Raw genomic sequence first — 17,751 nt, 5'->3', positions numbered from 1 at the left:
GAGAGAAGCACAGGAGAGAAGCACAGGAGAGAAGCAGGGGGAGAAGTATGGTGGAGAGAAGCACAGGAGAGAAGTAGGGGGGAGAAGTATGGTGGAGAGAAGCACTGGAGAGAAACAGGGGGAAGAAGTATGGTGGAGAGAAGCACTGGAGAGAAGCAGGGGGGAGAAGTATGGTGGAGAGAAGAACGGGAGAGAAGCACAGGAGAGAAGCACAGGAGAGAAGCAGGGGGGAGAAGTATGGTGGAGAGAAGCACAGGAGAGAAGTAGGGGGGGAGAAGTATGGTGGAGAGAAGAACAGGAGAGAAGCACAGGAGAGAAGTAGGGGGGAGAAGTATGGTGGAGAGAAGAACAGGAGAGAAGCACAGGGGGGAGAAGAATACAGGCCCAGGTTTCACACTGAGTGAGTATAAATACATTTAGAATCTATATTATTAACTATATGTATAATATGTACTGTTTTAGGCTGGGTTCACACTATGTATATTTGAGGCTGTATTTGGTCCTCATGTCAGGTCCTCATAGCAACCAAAACCAGGAGTGGATTGAAAACACAGAAAGGATCTGTTCACACAATGTTGAAATTGAGTGGATGGCCGCCATATAACAGTAAATAACGGCCATTATTTCAATACCACAGCCGTTGTTTTAAAATAACAGCAAATATTTGCCATTAAATGATGGCCATCCACTCAATTACAACATTATGTGAATAGATCCTTTCTGTGTTTTCAATCCACTCCTGGTTTTGGTTGCTATACAGCCTCACAAATACAGCCTCAAATATACATAGTGTGAACCCAGCCTCAGTGTCATTTTGTGCCATTTTGGTTGGTGGTGTGCCCTGGGATTTTTTAAGTATAAAAAGTGTGCCGCGGCTCAAAAAAGGTTGAAAATCACTGCCCTAATGTATATTTATTATTTGAAATGCTCCCTTTCTTATAACGAGAAGTGATCAGATAATAATGCAGAGCAAAGACGGAAAAATGAAGTGTCAGGACTGTGCGGACGAGAAGGCGCTGAGTTGGTACAGTTCTAAAACCCTGTCTCAACACAGGTTTATTTTAGGTTTGTTTAGCCCCACCCGTATTGCTTGTTATGCCTTGGCAGCTTGAAGGTTAACCAGATGCTGTGCAGGTGAGCTGTGTGGAGGATCAGGGGCCGGTCCAATCAGCTTCTGGACTGAGTTCCTAATCCTCCATAAATAGTGTGTAAACTCAGCAGATAGTGCTGGCTATAAGTGTTACTGCTAGGCTAAGCGTATTGTTGCTGTGACTAGTAGTTCTCCTGACCTTTTTGCTCGTTCTTTGACTTCTCTATCTGCCGCCTGCCTTGACCTTTTTGCTTGACTTTTGACCCTTCCTTTACCTGACAATTTTGTACCTTATCTGCCCGCCATTGCCGACCTGGACTGTTGACCTTGAGTTATTGTGTTTGTTTGTTTGTCTTTCCTTGTTTTGTGTTTTCACTTGTTACAGAGCAGGGACCGCCTTCGTGGTTGTCCGCAGCCTCCTAGGGCTGTCCGTGGCAAGAAGTCAGGGACAGTGGGTGGGAATAGCCAGGGCTCACTGTCTTTGTGTATCTGTCTTACAGCCCTTGCCACCATCCAGTGATAACATGAAGATCCTCCACAATTCCCATTGACTTCTGAATCAGAACACACCGACACCTAAGCCTAAGTTTAGTTGGGTAGATCTGACCCAAGCTGATCATAGATCATTATCATTTATGGAATCAGAAGCAAGTACCAGTGGGTTCTCTTCTTTAGATCTTTGGATCATTGGTCATTGGCTCTTAGCTGACAGTTTTAAAACAATGACAATGATTATTTTTTAAAATAAATGGTGGACTATGTGGTAACTGTATCTCAATAGCTTCTAGACTGATGTTAAAGTCACAGGGCATTTTATTTAAAGTGTACCTGTCGTTATAACTTTCAAACTCTAAATTAACAATAGATGTGATATAAAGCAAGTTTGCAATTTACATTCATTATATTTTTAAAATATCATGGAAAACACGTTTTCCTTTCCTGTTTTCTGACAGTGTGGAAAAAACAATTTATGCATACCGGTCCACACTCCCCTGAGTTTTTCTCACTTCTGACTGCCCAGCTGCTGACGCTGAAGCTTTTACACCGGCCTTTGAAATGACAAGCCGCTCAGCCAATCAGTGGCCTGTCACTGAGGCTCTGAAGTTCCAGTGGTGGATGTGAGGAGCAGGCAGAGCAGGGTGTGGACAGGTATGTATAAAGTTTATTATTTTACACTTATAGGAAAAGTCGAGCGGGGTTGGTGGCAAAAAATTATTATGGGCAGGGGGTGGGGGGGAAATAAAAAAAGACAATATGCTTACCGCTCCAGTGTCACGCTGCACCGCATCATAGAGCTCCTGGACCCTCCGGCTTCTCCCGGGTTCCAGGTACATCACAACCCGGGTTCGAGGTCACACGGGTGGGATTTAGCCTGCACGGCCAATCAGTGACTGCAGCGGTGTCCTGCCCCAGTCACTGACTGGCTGAGCGGAGCATCTGTCAGCCGTGTCTTAACATAGCCGGAGAGGAGCTCAGAAGACAGCCGGTGGGGTCCAGAAGCGCTACGCAACTCTGCTCTGGCATCAGGATGGATTACTGTAACTTATTTTTTGTGTTCCCCCAGCCCTAAATAATGTTTTGCCCCCCCCCCCCCCCCCCCAACGGACTTCTCCTTTAAGACAAGGAGCTCACTGGTGCTCGCTTATGTGAAATATAAAGCCGTGTTATACTGTCCTTAGTCAGCACCACCATTCTTTCTTCTCTCTATGGACCAAATATATCAATGCAGGTCATGGAAGATATATGTGAGCACCCTCTAGTGGCTGCTCACATGTATTTTCTTTTACAGGAAGAAGCCACACAGCAGCAGTGTTGCACTGCATGGGAGCAGGAACAGGTAAGTATATTTATACAATGTTCAGAAAACATATTGAAACTAAACTAAAGGATAGTTTTAATGTTATCATAGACTTTGACTGCGGATGGTAACGCTCAGGCATCATTTTCGTAAAAAAAAAAAAATGTAAGATTTGATTTAGGCGAAACTGTTACCTTTTTATGCCTAAGGCGGACGAGAATTCTCGCCTCGGATGTCTGCATCATGCACAGTTCCCTTAGGCTCTGCGTTAGCTATAAAACAGCTAATGAATTTTATCAAAGGTGTTCCATTAAATGAGTATTTACATCTGAGACATTGATGACATATTCATAAGATACACCATTAAAAACCTATTGGTTTAACATTCAGAGTGGAAACCCCCACCCATCCAAGATGGCTTATGTCTGATAAGTATCACATGAAGATACCCCTTTAAATTTTATTAAGGCCTTGGGGAGTGATACAGTCTGACAGTCCTTCGAACAGAAAAGATTGTATGCCCCTACCTTAGATATATGAGGGTCGAGAAAAATGTAAAATATGTTGATGCCTTAAAAATATATAGATAAAAATTGTCAAGATGATATGGAGAGATTATGATAACATGTTGGTGTTTTTAAAGAAAAAAAAAACAATCGCAAAGTTCATGGCTACCCTGTAAAAGTACTAAACGCGTCAGTGCTACAGACATATCAGGCGTAGTTGTGTCTGGAATTAAAGGAATGTCAGACATGCTCTTTCCCCATCACAAACACTCCAGATCCACAGATAAGTAGTGCTGATCTGTCACTTGTATGTAAGCTGTGGAGCTCTCGCCCTCTCGCTGCCTCTCTGTATATGTGGCTCTGTTTTGGAGTTCCAGAAACTCCGTACAATTTTTGAATTAAAAACATATTTTTTTTTAAAATGTACGGACGTTCTGCCTTTTAGAGGTGGATGAACAATTATTGATCAAAGCGCTGCAGGTCCAAAGATGTTTCTGTGACGAGCAATTGTATTGTTCAGGGCTGCGTACCACATATACATGGAGGAGAGCTGTCTTTATTAATGAACTGCTTGGGGGTGAATGATCAAAGCCGGGCCCAAGTGAGAAATGGTAGACTTTCATTAAAGGGGCACTCTGTAGAGAAAAAACAATGTTTACAAGTCAACTGGTGTCATAAAGCTATAAAATTTGTAGATGACTTATTTTTTTTTAAATCTCAAGTCTTCCAGTACTTATTAGCTGCTGTATATTCTGCAGGAAGTGGTGTATTCTTCCAATCTGACACAGTACTCTCTGCTGCCACCTTTATCCCTGGCAGGAACTTCTATAAGGATTTGCTACTGCTCTGGACAGTTCATGTTAAGGACAGAGGTGGCAGCAGAGAGCACTGCGTCAGACTGGAAAGAATACATCACTTCCTGCAGGACATACAGCAGCTGATATATACTAGAAGGCTTGAGATTTTTGAATATGTACAATTCTGTAACTTTCTGTTACCATTTATTTTTAAAGCTATTTTTTTCCCACCGGAGTACCCCTTTAACTGATTCCAAATACCCCTTTTTGGGAATTCTCGTCCCTTGTGTTATTAAACACCTGCAATTGTGTTATTAACTGTAAATGAGTAAAGTTACAGTCTACAAATTATACATAATTATTGGTTTGTTACATTGTATTGGATTATATTAGGTTCCATTTACACAGAAAGATTATCTGCCAAAGATTTGAAGCCAAAGCCAGGATCAGACTATAAACCGGGAACAGGTCATAAAGGAAAGACTGAGATTTCTCCTCTTTTCAAATCCATTCCTGGCTTTGGCTTCAAATCTTTGGCAGATAATCTGTCAGATAATCTTTCTGTGTAAATGGACCCTTATTTATATTGTTTAGTGTCACAATCTATGTTTAATATTGGGAAATACAATAGTAAACATTTTCATTGTAATTATGCAGTAAAAAGAAGAGATACAATATAAATATACTTCTTGACTTGGTTTCTAGTTTGCAATGGAGTGTATTAAAAAACAGAAAGGCTATGTTCACACGCTGTTGAAATTTAGTGGATGGCCGCCATTTAATGGCAAATAACGGCCATTTAAAAAAAAAAAAAAAAAAAACGGCAATTATTTGCCATTAAATGTCGACCATACAATTTCAACAATGTTCAACAGTGTTTTCAATCAACTCCTGGTTTTTGTTAAAAAATACTGACCAAAATACAATATGTGAACATAGCCTAAGAGTCTGAAACTGTGAACTGTGTTTGGGTATGATATGTTTGTTGTGGGTACTAATCAGTGGCGGTCTTTGGCACCAAGCACCCCAAGCGATCGCTTGGGGCCCCCAACATCTAGGGGGGCCCCCACACCCCCCTCTTGTGCTCAAGACCGCTGGACAGTGCCGCTGCCCCGCTCGCTGCTGCCATCTGAACTGTAACTATGAGCACTCGTAATGAGTAATCATAGTTACATGCAGCAGCACTGACAGGGCGGGAGACATTGGCTCCCTTCCTGTCCGTCACTCTTGTGGCCGCAGGAAGGGTTTTCCCTGCGGTCACAAGTGGCCGCTCTGTCCTTGTGGTGCCGGTGCTCCAGTGACATCACTGGAGCATCGGCGCCAGGACAAGGGAAGTGCGGCCTCTTGTGATCGCAGGGAAAACCCTTCCTGCGGCCACAAGAGTGAAGAGAAGAGGAGACGCTCGGACCCAGGTGAGTATAAGTGTTTGTTTTATTGTGTTATATACTATATGGGAGGGGGAGCACACAGGGGTCTGTTTAACTGGGGGAGCGCACATTGGGGGGGTCTATATAAATGGGGGGAGCACACAGGGGGGCTATATAGCAGGGGAACACACAGGGGGGCTATAGACTACTGGGGCTTCACAGAGGGGTCTATATACTACTGGGGGCAGCACATAGGGGGTCTATATACTACTTGGGGCAGCAGAATGGGGTCTATATACAACTTGGAGAGAACACAGGAGGTCTATATCCAAGTGGGGGAGCACACAGGGGGCTATATACTACTGGGGGAGCACACAGGGGGCTATATACTACTGGGGCAGCACACAAGGGGTCTATATAATACTGGTGGGGCACACAGGGGGTCTATATACTACTGGGGGAACCACACAGGGGGTATATATACTACTGGAGGAGCACACAGGGGTCTATATCCAAGTGGGGAAGCACACAGGAGGTCTATATCCAAGTGGGGGAGCACACAGGGGGGCTAAATACCCCTGAGGGAGCACACAGGGGGCCTAAATACTAGTGGGGAAGCATACAGGGGGTATATACAACTGGGGGCAGCACACAGGGGTCTATATACTACTGGGGGAAGCAAACAAGGGGTATATACTACTGGGGGCAGGACACAAGGAGTATATACTATTGGAGCAGCACACAAGGAGTATATATTACTGGCAGTAGCGCACAAGGGGTATATACTACTGGGGGCAACACACAGCGGTCTATTGTTTTGGAACACATGTCGAGGGGGGGGCCCCAGACATAACTCCGCTTGGGGCCCCAGAAATGCCAAGACCGCCCCTGGTACTAATATTTATTTTCACACTACCAAATTTGAGGTGCAAGGGTTAATATTGTTGTATATTGGTTACATGTAAGGAAGTAAACAATTGATCACATAAATCTCCTACTAGGACAGGAACCAACAGGAGGGGCCACTTTAAGGCCTAATTTTATCCAATAGGCTGAAAGAATATCAAAAGTAGAGGGGGGGGGGTCACCTAGGTAATAGTGACCACAACATAGTAAGTTTTCATTTATGCTTTAATAAAATGCTTAGATGTGATGGCTACAAAAACATTAAACTTCAGAAAGGGCAATTTCCAAATAAGAGAGGGCCTTAGTGATATGTCCTAACCCCAGAAATTAACACTTAAACATTTTTAAAAGCATCCTAAGTAAATCTTGTGAATACTTATATCTTGACACATACCCTGTGGGAATAAACATAGTAAAATCAGGAGAAAACCAATTTGGTTAACTATACCAGTTAGAGATGCAATAAATGATAAAAAAAAAAAAAAAATAAAAAAGGAAACACAAGCATTCCGACTAGGGATGGTCCGAACCTGCCGAGGTTCGTATGAACCCGGACGCTCGGCATCAGATTCCCGCTGTCTGCCTGCTCCGTGCAACGGGTGGATACAGCGGGAGGACCGCCTAGAAAACTGGGATACAGCCTATGGTTATGGTGGTCCTCTCGCTGTATCCACCCTCTCCACAGAGCAGGCAGACAGCAGGAATCATTTCCTAGGGTTCGGGTTCGTACGAACCCGAACCGAACCAGGTTCGGACTATCCCTAATTCCGACTACAAAAACAAAGTAGCAGGAAAGCATTGAAGAATAAATTATATATTAAAAAATATATATACATATATATTGCAACGGAAAGAATGATTGCCACAGAAAGTAAAATGAATACCAAAATATTCTTCTGTACATCTATAACAAGAAACTCAAAACTGAAAAGGCCAATCTACTAAATACCTTCTTCTCTATTGTATTTACCGTATTTTCCGGCGTATAAGACGACTTTTTAACCCCGAAAAATCTTGTCAGAAGTCGGGGGTCGTCTTATACGCCAGGTATGGCAGTTAACACGTTCCCGGCCACAACGCGTCTTCTTCTCTGTTCCCAAAGCTCTCCCGAGCAGCCGAGCGTCTAATAGGAGAGCTTCGGGCATCCCCGGAGCAGCCAGTGTACGTTACACTGGCTGCGCCGGGAACGGGAGCGGAGAAGAAGACGCGCGGAGGCCGGGAACGGGCCCGGGTGAGTTAACTGTTTGTTTTTTTCATTAATTTAGCTGCAGTTAACCCCTGCCAGGGGTTAACATTTTCCGGCGTATAAGGGGAACCCCTGACAATCTGTTTAAAAGTCAGGGGTCGTCTTATACGCCCAGCCACCTTATACGCCGGAAAATACGGTACACGGTAGAAAGAAAAAAAAATCTATCACAGACGATATGAGAGACAGAGGATATAATGTAAATCTTCCAATTAATCTCAGCTGCATAACCCAACAAGAAGTTCGGTGCCACCTTAAAAACACTAAAATCGACAAATCGCCAAGCCCAGGTGGTATCCATCCCAGAGTTTTGCAGAAAGAACTGTGTTAGATAGACCCTTAAAGATTCTGTGATAACATGGATAGCTCCACAGGACTGGTACATAGCTAATGTGGTACCAGTATTCAAGAAGTCAAAAATTGATCCTGTAAACTATATATAAGTTTAAAGGGGTTGGCCACTTTATAGTAAAATAGGTCAGTACAAAGTATTAGTAAGTGTACACACTGTATATACTGACAGCAGCTCCCTGTGTACCTCATAGAGCTAAAATCAGACTCCTCTTCACCAAGCTGTACTGCCCTGCTCTGTTTTGTTTCAGTCCATAAAATGGCTGACACGGACGAGCATGTGACCATGCCCTGTCCCCAGTGTCCTCCATAGACATATACAGGCTCAGTGGTGGACACTGGGAGGCGGGGCCTGATCACATGCTCCTCCATGTAAGCAATCTTATGGACCAAAACACCACAGAGCAAGGCAGCCCAGCCTGGAGGAGGAGAGTCTGATATTAGCTCTATGAGGTACACAGGGAGCTGCTGTCAGTATATATATTGAGTACACTTACTAATACTGTACACTGAGCAATTTTACTATAAAGTGGCAACCCCTTTAACATTTATTGGAGGCTAGAGTATTTGAGCGTTTTCTGGAAGCCATTTTACATGGCCATTCTAACTAAAGAGCGTTCATAAGAACAGTTATTCACCAGATTAATTATATATTTGTTGGTGGCATAACCAATGTTAGGTATAGCTAGACTATATCTTCCCAAATTATATTCTATTTTAAATAACCTGGTAGCCATGTTGTACAGTATTTGTTACATTCTTCTTGATGGATAGTACAAATTCTATAGGGAACATAGATCTGTCTGTAGCTCAGTTTGCCTTTCCTTTTCTAAACGATATTGTATTGCATATTCAACAGCATTGCCTTAATTCCTTTCATGATAATTCTCTTCTCCAACGCTATGACAATTCCATTGTTTTTAAGCTGAACATCAGCTGTGTATTGTAAAACAATGGTCTATACATATTGTTGTACATTATGTAGACGTTACAGAAATTAATCTGCCATTTCTTTTATTGTTTTTAATAAAAGTAAATTTATTTCAAGCTCTGTTTCAGAATACTGACAAAATGGTAAACTGTTCCGAATGACATTTAACCCAACTACATTCTAATCCTAGCTTATAGCTTACTTAAGTTATTATAGTAAGGTTTACAAATATAGGCTATGTTCACATGGAGTACAAACAACGGCCGTTGTTGCATCGAACATTGCATTGATATCAATGCAAACTACCAGAAATAATTGACATATCAATTGTTTCCACGGCCGTAACAAACAACGGGCATTGTTGAATACACAGTGTGAACAAGGGCCGTTGCTTGCATTGACTTCAATAAAACACATTTCTCTATGACAAGAACGGCTATTGTTTTCATTGAAAACAATGGCTGTTTTTGTCATAAAAAATATGTTGTGTGAACATAGCCTTCGCTTGAAAACCAATTTTTAGATGGAATTTATTAAAAGCTGCGCCTGGAGGAGACCTAACAAAAGTTTACAAACCTTTGCATTAAATTTGCTACTGCTAAGTAGGAGCAAGTATTGGGGTACAGCCGCGTGCAAAAGAGGCTTGGCCTTCACACATGCTTTTGCTATTTTTTATCACAATTTACCCCTGCATGCAGGAGCTTCTCAGAGCTTGTGTAAATTTCATTGACGGCATACAGACATCTTAGATGTACCTGGATTTATGTACATGTGAGCACCTTTATAACAAATTCAGCATGCCTGTGCCTTGGCAGGGGATTAGTTAAAGGTGTACTCCCTTTAATAAAGTTATATTACTTTGAAAAATAACTTTATTAAAATAAACATATAGTTTTTTTCTTTACATAACCACCTCTGTTGGGGGTGACACGGCTCCCTATGCTGCCATCAATATTTGTGTTAGGAACTGCAGGGTTGTCTAAGCCCTGCAGTCCCTGATCCCCTGCTCTCATCAAGCAGGCACTATACATAGCAGGATTCCATTCCCCCCGTGTACTGTATACTCCTACCGTATATACAATACCGGGGGGCTGCCCAACAGTGTGCGGCAGACTCAATCACTGCTTGCTAAAGAAAGCTTGCTGAAGAAGCAATCATGTTGGGCAGAACAACCTCCCCTGGTTGTTGTATGTATATAAGAAAATACAGTACACAGGGGGTACAGGGGATCAGGAACTGCAGGCCTTAGACAACCCTGCAGTTTCTGACACAAATGCTGGTGGTGGTAGAGGGGGCCGTGTCACCTTTTACTGCTGCCACTCTGCTATCAGCAGTCGGGTCCTCACCGTTAATGATGGGCTACAGCGATGTGGCTGCACAAATGTGCTGTTTAGTAAAGATGCTTACATCACCTTATCATTTTTCTTCCCTAAGCATCTGATCACTTCCTGGTTTCCATTCTGAAATGTGACCCTGCTGTTACCATGCTAGAGTACAGACATTTCCCCACAATTCCCCTTTCTGCATGTGAAGCGAAAAACAACTGCCAGTACTAATCAGACAGATCATGTGACTGGGATTGAACTGAGCATGAGTGTCCTAAGAAAGTGGATGTCCTTTAGGCTGTTACCAAGGGCAACAGGTTATGAAACTAAGCAACACATTGGGGCAATAGCGAGTCTATAGCTCTCAAATGATACGCTACCCCAATAAGGCCAAAATCCACTGTGTCCTCATGACTCTACTTTTACCTTACCGAAATCCCCCCAATAGCATGTCATCTCCCCATGACATTTTTCTGTTGCTTTTGGACAACCAGCTAAGTCAGGAAACACCCTAGTGAGCATTCTACCCCCCCCCCCCCTCAACTCCTGATGGGGTAAGTGTGTACTCAAAAATAAGGGTACAAAGTATTAAGCAGACCATCTGCAAAGCCCCTCAGAACAACTTGTGATCTGTAGTTTCTTGACCCCTTCCTGAAGTGTATTCTCTGTCCAGAAAGTTGAAAAGAAATTCCTTATTGGGGTAGGATCTTAAAAAAAAATCCACCAACTGACTTGGGGATTATTAAAATTAACATTTAGATAGAAAGATTCACTATAGTATTGTTCTGCATAATCTTCAGAGCAGAAGCTGAAAGAAACATTTAAGTCTATTTTTAAAGTGAGCACAAGCTAATCTTAGAAGTAGTTAAATCAGAATCAATATTCATTGTTCTTTACTCAAGGACCATTATTAGGCAAGGTTCACATACGGAATGGTCGGACCGATAATGGGGAAATTGAGAATTGTACTTTGTAGCGAGGGTATTTAAAATAAAAACCTTCAGGAAATGTGCTTAAAGGGGTAGTGCGGCGTTTCAAAATTCACACTATGTATGAGTCCAGCCGTAGTTCGTACGCAGCTGTACATGTGCGGCTGAAAGTACGGCCATGGGAAAAATAGACATGCGGCCGGATTGCGAACATGCAGGCGAACTGCGAACATACGCCCGTAGTACAGTTATGCTTCCCTAGCTTGATTCGAAGCGATCTGAGGCAGGTCATTTACTTGGAAATCTTCGCCCAGCCCAATAAAACTCACAGAACCTTTTGGATCGAAAAATCAAGTTCAATTTGGCTGAAATAAGTACTCCGTACGGGACCACATGGAAATCCACGGCCGTGAGTTGGAACTTTTCCGTCCTCAAACAATGGTCTTGTTAATTTTTCACGGCGCCGTATACGATCCCGCCGTAAGCTCATACGTAGTGTGGATTGTGAGGCAGTATATCGTATACTTTCAAGCGAACGCATCAACCTCAAAACGTATATTCGCGTTTCGCACCACGGCCGGAAAGATACGTAGTGTGAACATAGCCTTGTAATGTATGTTATTTTAGTGAATGGCCCCCTTCCCTGTGTTCCCCCCCACCCACCCACGCTAGACCCGGAAGTGTGATGCACTATATTCAACTGATTCGTGTCAACCCCTGTCCGCCATCTTGGGACAATGATGTCATCTTCGGGAGACCGGCCGAACCGCTCCAGCTGTCCCTCATGCCGGCCCCCCTCTGCCGTATCTTTAGCTGCTCAGCCGCGATTGGCTGAGCACAGTCGCGGCTGAGCAGCTGATGACACGGCAGAGGTGCTTGAGCACTGGCCCAGGACCTGTGGATACAATGGTGCCGTACACAGGAATCGGGTCGTGGATCGAAAAACGGACCACGGCATCGACTTGACTTTGACGGCGCCATTCTATCCCTGTGTCAGATTAAAGAGGATGTACCTGGTGATACATCCTCTTTAAGAGTGGACCCCATCTGGACCCATCACCTTACTCATCTTTAAATGGGCATATTCCTCAATAACACCAGTGTCTGAAAACACTGGAGCTGAACCCTTGCAACTGGAGGCAATGTTACAGCTAGCCATATTGTGATTGTAAAAGCTTACTTTTATAATTCTGCAGTTTTTCTTCTTCTTACTGTCATTTATATATCTGAAGAAGGTTTCATTCCTCTCATTAGAGGATTTGGCTTCTCATTTGAGGCTTTTAGCAGCATTAATAATCTGATTTGCCTCCTTCTGTCTAATTTTATACACTAGCCTATATAATACGTAATGGGCTACCTTTTACATATATATGTGTATATATATATATATATGTGTATATATATATATATATATATATATATATATATATATATATATATATATATGAACCCTTTTATTGAACACTATAGGAAGAAAAAAAGAAACAACCCCCAACCATGCCACATGTCTTATGAGGTTACATCTTGCAGATCAGTCCTTGTATTAATCCGTAGCATTTAATTGTCTCAGATATGGGTTTGTGAGACTATGCTGCTACTACCAGTTAGATGCTCGCCCAAGGCACACCAACCTTTTTACGGCAATCCTCCATAAAACAGCTGAAGATTTTTATCTGCCTTTATTTCCATTTCAAAATAATTTTCCCTTTTTATGTCTTTTAACAACTCGATTGTGGAACTGATAATTGATCTCCCTCCAGCTAAGAAAAAAAAAATCTAGATATATTTGCCAAGTTATTTCTTGCAAAAAAAAAATTGTAACATGTCGTTATTTTATTTGGTGATGTGAAAATTAAAATCATCTCGGCTAATGACATCCCTGCCGTTCCGTCTCGTCTTAATCTTATTAGGAAGCCTCAGAGCAAAGCAACCAAAAGAATGAAAGAAATACAGACGGGGTTAAATATTACTAAGATAAGACGCTAACACTACTCATTAAGAAAAAAAAAGATTGGACACCATCTGGAAACTGCTTATTCAAACAAAATTTGGACCGTAATTTAGTCGACGTTAGAATGTGAAGAAGCAAAACAAGAAGAAATAGTACTTGGATTTATATGAGTAATGATTCTAAGAACTTCCCATTTCCTTAATGCAATTTCATCCTTCTCCTGTTGAACGCCTTTTACAATCCTTTGCCATAAGGAACCATTACGTCTCCAGCTTGGGGAAATGGAATAGTAGTGAGATATATACTAGCATGTCCTAGATTTTGCTGACACTCACATAACACAATATACTCTTTGTCCTACTTTACCGGGTTCAACCAGGCTAGATTTACAGTCCACATGTAGAAGAGGTGCCTAGTTCCATTTAAAACCCTTGAGGATTATTATCCCTGTTGAGTTCAGCAAAGCTGCTTACCTTTCTGACAAGGTGGAGAGAGGATACACTTGCCCTTCAGCTGTGGAAATCTTGCAACTTGGATTAAGTTACATTAGTTGTTTCAAGTGCGGCACTGCCATACATTATAGTCACAAGCAGATGGCTTTTCTCGGAGATGAGAAACCCATCTCCTATATAAGAGCTTCGGAAATATATTAGATGCCTTTGTTCAGGAAGCTGCGTCTTACAATGACTTATGTTACATTCTCCTTCTGTTGCTGTATAAAATGTATTTACTTTCAACTATTACTTCTCACAAGCCAACAGAACCCTTAAGAAAAATGAAAGGGAATGATGGAAGCGTCTGCACCATATGTTTATTTATGTGGACATTTATTAGGAGCTGTCTGACTATGGTGTTTTATGCTTTCTTATATAATTAGAAAGATTGGAGATTGTCAGCAGAAAAAGACCACCTGGTCCATCTAGTCTGCCCTTAGATTATTTGCTTTCTTATTATCTTAGGATAAAAAGATGTGTAGCCCAGGCAGGTTTAAAGGGATTCTCTGTTGGGATCAGAGCTCTGATTTGCTGTTACAGAGAGCCCAAAAAAAACTACAGTGGCCTCATACCAGGGCAGTCCTACACTTTACTATGGCCTCTCCATAGCATGAAATACGCCTATGCTCTGGGCATGCAAGATCCATCTTATACCAGCAAAAGTAATAACACCACTTGGGTGGGATAGGTGGAGTGCACGACCACGTAGAGGCAGCCACTCCCCCATCTGGAACACAGAAAAAAAGCACCATTCACACTAAGCAGGAGCACGTTGCTAAGGAAGTTTTTTTGGCAGTTGGGTGGGGGGGCTGCTTTTATCTATTTTCATGTCTTTCATGTGTTTTTGTGTGTTTGCAACTTCAGCCATAGTAACGTGCTCCTGCCTAGTGTGAATGGTGTTCTAGGAGAGCTGACCAAATTTGTCTTTTTTTCTGTGTTCCAGATGGGGGGAGTGGCTGCCTCTACTTGGTGGTGCACTCCACCCATCCCACCCAGGTGATGTAATTACTTGTGCCGGTATAAGATGGAGCTTGTATGCCCAGAGCATAGGCATATTTCATGCTATGGAGAGGCCATAGTGCAGTGTAGGGTCTGCCACGGTATGAGGCCACTGTAACGTGGTGGGGTAGTTTACACCATTTGCAAATAGTAACCAAGAGCCTCATTATTTTTGTGGAAGGTTTTTTTGGCAGTTGGGGGGGGGGGGGCTGCTTTTAACTATTTTCATGTCTATGGTGGGTCTGTATCGTGCCATTGCGGTAAGCTGTTGCATTTTTCTGTGTGTTTGCAATTTCAGCCATAGCAACGTGCTCCTGCCTAGTGTGAATGGTGTTCTAGGAGAGCTGACCAAATTTGTCTTTTTTTATAGAGAACGAATAGAGCCGCGGGTTACATGCGGTTTTTAAAGCAAAGAAGCAGGGGGCAATCTTTAGATTACCGTAAATAGGGGACAAGTACGTTTTAATTGAAATCCTAAACTGTGACATTACCAAACACATCAAATGGAAGTTTGTTCCAAGTATCTACTACTCTTTCAGTAAAGTAATATTTTCTCCTATTGCTTCTGATATTTCCACTGTCTAACCTCTGAGTGTATCCCCTTGTTCTTGTGTTCAGTTTCTTATTAAAACACTTCCCACCTGAGCCTTACTTCAGTCTTTAACAGAATTAAAAGTTTCAATCATTCCCCCCCCCCCCCCCCTTTATCCTCTTTCCTCTAGACTATACAGATTTAGATCCTTAAAGGGGTTATCCAGTGCTACAAAAACATGGCCACTTTCTTCCAGAGACAGTGCCACTCTTGTCTCCAGCTTGGGTGGGGTTTTCCTGCTCGGTTCCATTGAAGTGAATGGAGCTTAATTGCAAACTGCACCTGACCTGGAGACAAGAGTCATGTTGTCTCTGATAGAAAGTGGCCATGTTTTTGTAGCACTGTATAACCCCTTTAAGTCTTCTCTTGTATGTTTTATGCCTAACACCTTTCACCATTTTTGTAGCCCGTCTTTGGACCTGTTCTATTTTATCAATATCTTCTTGCAGGTGAGGTCTCCAGAACTGGACACAATATTCCAGATGTGTTCTCACTAGAGCTCTATCTCTTCCCACTCGCCATACAGCCCAGCATACGTACAACCACCTGGCTGCAGTGGCGTAGCCACCGTGGTCGCGGGGGTCGCCGCCGCGACCGGGCCCGACACAAGGGGGGCCCGCGGGGCCCCCCGATCAATCACTCTTGTGACCGCAAGCATTGTTTTGCTTGCGGTCACAAGAGTCGGGCTCCGTCTTCCCCCGGCTGCTGCGCGGCTGCCGGGGGTGTCGCGTCTTACCCCCGGCAGCGCGCGCATCCCAGAACTCCCTGCGCGCCTTGGGCCCTGACTTCCGGTTTCCGGCGCGCAGGGAGTTCTGGGATGCGCGCGCTGCCGGGGATAAGACGCGACACCCCCGGCAGCCGCGCAGCAGCCGGGGACAGACCAGGAGGAGAGAGGATCAACGTGGGAGCGCGATGTCAGGTGAGTTAAGTTTTTTTTTTTTTTATCAGCCTGTACGGGTGGGGGGAAAGGAGGGGGGCATCTATGAGGGTGGGGGAAAAGGAGGGGGCCATCTATGAGGGTGGGGGGAAAGAGGGGGCCATCTATGAGGGTGGGGGGAAAGAGGGGGCCATCTATGAGGGTGGGGGGAAAGAGGGGGCCATCTATGAGGGTGGGGGGAAAGGAGGGGGCCATCTATGAGGGTGGGGGGAAAGGAGGGGGCCATCTATGAGGGTGGGGGGAAAGAGGGGGCCATCTATGAGGGTGGGGGGAAAGAGGGGGCCATCTATGAGGGTGGGGGGAAAGAGGGGGCCATCTATGAGGGTGGGGGGAAAGAGGGGGCCATCTATGAGGGTGGGGGGAAAGAGGGGGCCATCTATGAGGGTGGGGGGAAAGAGGGGGCCATCTATGAGGGTGGGGGGGAAGGAGGGGGGCATCTATGAGGGTGGGGGGGAAGGAGGGGGGCATCTATGAGGGTGGGGGGGAAGGAGGGGGGCATCTATGAGGGTGGGGGGGAAGGAGGGGGGCATCTATGAGGGTGGGGGGAAAGAGGGGGGCCATCTATGAGGGTGGGGGGAAGGAGGGGGCCATCTATGAGGGTGGGGGGAAAGAGGAGCAATCTATGAGGGTGGGGGGAAAGAGGGGCCATCTATGAGGGTGGGGGGAAAGAGGGGGGCCATCTATGAGGGTGGGGGGGGAAGGGGACCATCTATAAGGGAGGGAGGAAGGGGACCATCTATAAAGGGGGGGAAAGGGGACCATCTATAAGGGAGGGAGGAAGGGGACCATCTATAAAGGGGGGGAAAGGGGACCATCTATAAGGGAGGGGGGGAAGGGGACCATCTATAAGGGAGGGAGGAAGGGGACCATCTATAAAGGGGGGGAAAGGGGACCATCTATAAGGGAGGGGGGGAAGGGGACCATCTATGAGGGTGGGGGGGGAAGGGGACCATCTATAAGGGAGGGAGGAAGGGGACCATCTATAAAGGGGGGGAAAGGGGACCATCTATAAGGGAGGGAGGAAGGGGACCATCTATAAAGGGGGGGAAAGGGGACCATCTATAAGGGAGGGGGGGAAGGGGACCATCTATAAGGGAGGGAGGAAGGGGACCATCTATAAAGGGGGGGAAAGGGGACCATCTATAAGGGAGGGGGGGAAGGGGACCATCTATAAGGGAGGGGGGGAAGGGGACCATCTATAAGGGAGGGGGGTAAGGGGGACCATCTATAAGGGAGGGGGGGGAAGGGGACCATCTATAAGGGAGGGGGGGGAAGGGGACCATCTATAAGGGAGGGGGGGAAGGGGACCATCTATAAGGGAGGGGGGGGAAGGGGACCATCTATAAGGGAGGGGGGGGGGAGGGGACCATCTATAAGGGAGGGGGGGGGAAGGAGACCATCTATAAGGGAGGGTGGGGGGAGAGGGGGCCATCTATAAGGGAGGGTGGGGGGAGAGGGGACCATCCATAAGGGAGGGTGAGGAGAGAGGGGGCCATCTATAAGGGAGGGGGTATAGGGGGCCATCTATAAGG

This window comes from Dendropsophus ebraccatus, chromosome 3 (assembly GCF_027789765.1).
Source record: "Dendropsophus ebraccatus isolate aDenEbr1 chromosome 3, aDenEbr1.pat, whole genome shotgun sequence".
Lineage (NCBI taxonomy): Eukaryota > Metazoa > Chordata > Amphibia > Anura > Hylidae > Dendropsophus > Dendropsophus ebraccatus.
This window is presented reverse-complemented; position numbering follows the sequence as displayed.